Consider the following 6,112-nt stretch of genomic DNA (forward strand, 5'->3'; position numbering starts at 1 on the left):
ATTCAGTTTCATGTGATGAGAACTGAGCGTTTCTACAGTTGGGAGTGATTGATTCAAGCCACCCAACTGCCTGGAACTTCCATTCAATACCAAGTAGCTTTAAAATTCTGCTTCCTGTCTCTTAAATTTGTACTCTTCCACAGTTGTCGGAAGACTTACAGTAGTAAGGTAATTAATAAAGCTTCTTTGGTGTTTTCTGAAGGCTGCCTTTGAAGTAGTTGCAATTTCAAATGTGGATGAAAAATTTGTAACTCCTTCAATACTGTTGATCACTAATTTCCAGAATAACATTTTCCTTTACAGATGTGAAAGACCCTAAAGCCCTTTTAATGGCCTCACAAGTTGGCTTGGGCGTTAGTGTTGTCAGAGGTTTGTTTTTCTCTTTGATGTGCTGACATGGATAATGTGGTAATATTAAGAGATGTTAGTGTCAGTATTATATCTTAATTTTCCGAATGGTTTAAGTAGATGCATATTATTTTGATCTTCCACTATGAAATCATAATTCACAATATTTAGAAACGTTTCCATGTCTAGTTATACTTGTACAAACTGTGTCACAGCTGCCTTTCTCTAGGTTTGATTTATTCTGTGCAGTTTGTACATAGAAATTTCACTTTATCTTGTACTATATGAGGATGTTATTATTGGGAAGTCCTTTGGTGGAAGTTTTTGCAGAGGCTCATTCGCCTGAATTGTGAACACTGAATTTCCTTTTGTCCAGTGTTTTTGACTCCTGCTACAGACGGTCTCCACAGTCTTCTGTAAACTGTTACCACTTGCAACAAACAAGCGTACATTACAAACTTCAGTACTGACATTTTCTAGTTTGAACACCTGAACTTGCAGGATCATAGCTGCTGTGTAATTACATTCAGCCTCTTGGGCAAGACAGTGGATGAGTCTCACTCTACAGAGATAATCTGAAGAATACATATAAAGGGATACAGGCACTTCAGGTATCTTCTTTAAAATTAAAGTTGATAGCAATGTAAAAATCAGCCCCTTGGGGTTTTTTCTGCATGTAGCATGCCCATACAAAAAAACATCAGTTGTGGAGAATATATAGGAAGTGGAGGACCTTCCAATTAGCCTGACACTAGATTTTCTATGAAATCAGTTTGCCTTTTAAAGGTTTCTTTGGGTAAAATACATCCTCTTCACTAACTGGATAAGAAAAGATAAGGAGTGCTGGTCTTGTCTGCTTAATGACCATCAATAAGAAGATGAGATGGAAGAGGAGAGGTACTGGAGGTTACAGAGCTCTACCACTGTGTTTCCCAAAGAATATTTGGGCATTGACAAAACATGGAACTTTCTTCCTGCTCCCTTTGGAATCCAGTAGTAGTTGTTTTTCTTTGGGACAAGGTTGGTGGTGTTTGGTTTTGGGAGGAATTTTCTGTTTGTTTATTAAGGCAGAACAGCAGCACTTAATGGAGATGCTGCAATGTTTAGTCTAGTGTGCTGATGACATGAAGTTTGTTTTATTTTCCTCCAGGTGTTTATTACAAGATCATAAGGAAATGGATGCACTGGCTTAGGTGCTTTGTTTTATTCCTCTGTTCCTGTGTATAAACTACTGCTGGGAAAGTTGCTGGCTTGAGAGTATCAAATGAATTTCCTTACCCAGCTTTTTGGTACAATTTAAGTAAACAAAGCACTTCATTAGCAAGCTGGAACAGTGGAAAAAGCTTTCTTGCATCAGCAAGAAAATGGATGTGAAATTGAAAGTCAGACATTGCTGGTTAGTTTACTTAGTAAGACTGGATACTGTTACTCAGTAAGTAGTTACTTACTAAGATAGTTGATACTGTTAGAGCCCTTTACCAGAAGCAAACTGTGCAGTCTGAAAATGCTGAATTATTCCTCAAAAAGTATTGTCAAGTCAGACAATGTGTGGAAACCTGCTCTAGGCTTACAGGTGTGTTCGAACAAGGGGCAGATGTAAGCATTCATGGGCTACTGTGCTCCAGGTTCCTGGGGATACATAGCTGCAGATGAGGCATACCGGGTATTGAAGAAAAAAACCTGCTGACAGGAAGATGTAAAACTCCTACTGTTGTGCTCTGAGCTTCATACAGGCTCCAGGAGTCCACTCAGTACAGATATTTCAGTGCTGTTCATTGCCTTGCTGCTATCTAAAGGTGACCAGGTAAATCTGCTACAGTTGACAAATGAGCTGCTGTGTTCACATTCTGTGTCAAGAACTGGAATTCTTGGCTGCTTTTTTCTTAATGTCAGGATTATGTGAAATCCCTGGAATGACCACATGAATTATGTGCGTTACGGTGAATTTCATGATGCAATCCTCCTGTATTGCAAACGTGCACATCTGCACCCCAGCTTTGCTTGGACTAAACAGCATAGACATGCAGATACATTTTTTTTCTGCATTTGGGGTGAAATGTGGATGCTGCTGTGAAAAAGCTGATAAATGTGATTCAGTAAGCAAATAATCCCAAAATCAAACAACACCACCCTCGCCCCAAAGAACAACAACTACATGCTGGATTCCAAAGGAAACAGGAAGAAAGTTTCATGTTTTGTCAATGCCTTGTCTTCCTAGGCTTCTGTGTATCCCTAAAAAACCCCAAAAGTCAGTTATGAGTCAGATTGTTTTGGGTTGGGCTTTTTGTTTGTTTTTTAGGTCACTGTGGTTTTGTGTTTATTTTCTCACTTTTGGTTCTATTCATTTTGAATCATCAGATTATTGGGAGAGGGGTGGTGTGGAGCAAGAGAATTTATAACAGCAGGTTGTTCAGTTTGAGCATTTCATGGCTCCAAGCTGGACTGTGTGATTATCTCTGGGTTTCAGAGGGTTGCTTTGGATATTTTAAAGTTCTGGATTTGGTGCTTCCATGAATCTTGTAGTGCATGAAGATGATGAAGAGTGAAATGTGACACGGATGTTCTGAGGTCACTATCTAGTTGGTATTCCCCATTTTAAGTAAATAATGGAAAGGAAGAATGCTAATGTTTGTCTACTGCACCTGTTGTAGTGATAATAAAGTAAAAAATATTTTATACAAATTATGAGACTACACATGAAACCAGAATTTATGTGAACTCTTTGTATGTTGAAGAAGTTTAAATCTGCCTGAGTAGATCTCTCTTGATTCCCTCATGGCTTCCTGAAGGTTCTTGGGGAGGTAACCTCATTTGAGTGATTTTGTGCAAGCATTCTCTAAATCTTCCATGTGTTTACTTCCATTTAGGTATTATTCTAACCAGATAAATACTTTCTGAAAAAGAGGCATGGTTCAATTTTAATCTAGAATTTTATTAAAAGATGATTGACGGTACTGAATGGAATTTTGCCCAACTGCCCCACCCACAAAGGAAAAAAAAAAAAAAAAAAAAGCTTTTATGATGGGGCAGGTAGAATTTTAGAATTTGTGAAGGCTAGGCTAGACTGGAAGGTGGAACATTAGACCTTCTGGATAATGAATAGTAAGTTTCTCTGTTTTTCTACACAGTACTGTGATATTTGTGTTTGTTGATCTCTTTGAACAAAGCAAGTAAATATTCTCATTTTATGGATTAGAATGCAAAGCACACTTGTATTGATTAAGGTCATAATTTGTACATAGCCATGTTGGTACTGAGATACAGAAATTCCTCACTTTTACATTCATCCTTCAAAAAATGGCTGGGCTAATTTGTGAATGAAAAAGGTAACTCCTATCTATGATAACTCATTAACAAAGAATAATTGCCTGAATGTTCTTGTAATACATGCTAGGCATTTTTAAATGACTTTACAGCCACCCAGGATATGCAGTGTTTTACTTTTGTGCATAACTTTTTTGGGTGAGACAAACATATTATGTTACTGCCATTTGTAATCAGGTTCCTGAATTGGAAACAAGACCCAGGGCTTGAAGAAACTGTGAGTTAGAAGGAAAGCTGTAGGTAAGCTGTACGTATTATGGTCTGTATCCTTAACGTTACAATATCCTGCTCGTTGCCTTCATTCTACTACTGTTGTAAGTGATCCAGTAACATCAACACCTAGAAGTGGGCATTAGTTTTAGGATTGTGTGAAGTACCCATTTAGTTGGTGCTACTCTTAGCTTCTAAGACATTTTTAAACTTCTTAACATCCTTGTTGTTTTCACAAGTTACAGATTTTCTGGAGAATCTCTTCTAAATGCTCCTTTACCTCTCTTTAAACTCAACACCTCATATTTACCTACCTGTTTCTAGAGTTACAAACTTTTGGTTGAAGACTTGTTTTCCCCTGTAGCAAGGACAAATAATTTTTCCCCTCTGGCTAATGAATTTTTTAAAAAAACACCCTAACTTTGGTTAAGCATCAATTCTTATGACACTGCAGGAAAGCAAAACTATTTGTATGTCAAACAAAATGACAGTGAAAAGAAACATGAATGATACTCTAGAACAGAAACTACCATTTTCCTGGTACCTCTATATGTAAACTTTCTGGAGAAGGGGTGGGCTAAAGCTTACTGTGCACTGGGGTCCTGCCTAGGATTCAGGCTTCCAGAGGCTATCATTATCCAAAAGCTAAGTAAGACCTTGCTTAGTCCCAGTGGTAAAACATAAAAACCTTAAAATTACTTGGTCTGTTACCTTAGCAATGTTTTATTGATATCCAGAACTAAATGTAGCAAGATGTGGATGTTGAATGTGCTTGGTTCTTATACATGCCTTCATAGTAATTTTCTATGAAGCAGAATTAATTTTAGGGTCACCAAAAATTTTGTGGATCACCTGTCTCCTTTTTCTTGTTTTTAGTGTGAAAAAGTGAGATCTTTTACTTCTGGCTGTGAGAGGAAAGCTCCAAAATGGGACTTTGTGTACAAAACAAAAAGACCTGTCCCAGTTTGCAGCTCACTGAAGAATTGTTTCACTGTCTTTATCCCTTGTGTTCAGGCACTGTGCAGCCAGAATAACCAGCCACACAATTCTTGAGTGTTGTTCTACTCGAGTAGAACAAAAGTAGTGTATGGATAGTGACAGTGTTGTATAATATCACAAGAAATTATAAATTCCGTCTGAAGGGTGGTATTTATGTATAAAATGTGTAAAATGTCTCCTCGTGGAAAGTAAACTGTGAGTCCAATCTTGATCAGCTGCAGTGTGTAGCATGTCAGGAGAATGCCATGTAAGTGAGCCCCACTGTAATAGTTGGGTGCGCTTTTTTAGTGAAAGTCTTTAACTGTGAGTTCCTGATAAGTAAAAGATGCTCTGCGGAAGAAGCTGCTGAAAAATCAGCATATGGTTTTACAAACCACTGAAATGCACAAAGGCCTAAATTGCTGTAGTTTGTAGAGTTACTTGCACGTGTAAAGGACACGTGAAGGGCTTATGTTTGGAAGGTTATCTGGTTTGGGTTTTTTTTTTTCCCGACTGTGTCCAGCAATACTACCTCTCTGCAAACGTTGCTTATCTCTGTCCCTTGATAACCACAGCTTCAGCATTACTACTGCTAAGGACTACTTGTGAGCAGGGATTTTCAGTGTTTGAACAAACATGTAGACAATTACCAGTTTCAGCAACTTAAGCCGAGCAGTTATCTGATTTGACAGTTTGTTTTTAATAAAACGTGCTGCAGAACATCAAGCAATAATATTATTCTTAGTACATAGGATGCTTACTTTCAAAACACTGTAAATCATTAATTGGCTCACTCGCATCTGCAGAAAGACTGGTTCATCTGAAAGAACATTGTGGAAGAGTCTGGAGTTTGAAACTTGCTGGGAACTGCTGTGGTGTCGTAGCCACGCCCCCCTCCCAGGTTGGGGAATATGCCGTCCGTAAAACGGTGTCACAGCGCTGTCGGGGGAAGGTGAGGGCTGTACCTTAAGTGGCTGAAAAAACAAGGCAAACCTACCTGTGTGTGTATTCTACCCTTAATTTCTGTGCTGAGGCAGCTCCGGTAACAGGTGCTGATGTTCAGAGAGGGTTTCCTGGGGCTTGATTTTCCTCTGCTCACCCGTTCGGCCACCGGTGCTCGATGCTGCCGGCTCTGCCATGCCGAGCAGGAGGCAGCTGGCTCCCACACGGGAGCCCTGAGGCAGCGCACGGACACGGCCGCGCTTGCCCCGTGCCGCGGCACCGACCGGGGGTCCCGGGAGCCGCCGGGGCG

At 39.5% G+C, this 6,112-nt stretch overlaps 1 long non-coding RNA gene across 1 annotated transcript in view; it reads right to left on the reverse strand.

Moving 5' to 3' along the window:
* LOC121670465 overlaps positions 1 to 6,101 on the reverse strand; it is a 7,052-nt gene extending 951 nt beyond the window's left edge. The window contains exons 1-2 of the long non-coding RNA XR_006018145.1: positions 5,858 to 6,101; positions 5,622 to 5,680 (exon numbers count right to left, since the gene is read on the reverse strand). This is a non-coding gene — a long non-coding RNA (uncharacterized LOC121670465). The remainder of the gene's footprint in view (positions 1 to 5,621; positions 5,681 to 5,857) is intronic.
* Positions 6,102 to 6,112: the final 11 nt, after the last annotated feature.

Source organism: Corvus kubaryi, unplaced genomic scaffold, assembly GCF_017639235.1.
Source record: "Corvus kubaryi isolate FWS band 111438036 unplaced genomic scaffold, C.kubaryi_AGA036_p1.0 37396, whole genome shotgun sequence".
Taxonomy (NCBI): domain Eukaryota; kingdom Metazoa; phylum Chordata; class Aves; order Passeriformes; family Corvidae; genus Corvus; species Corvus kubaryi.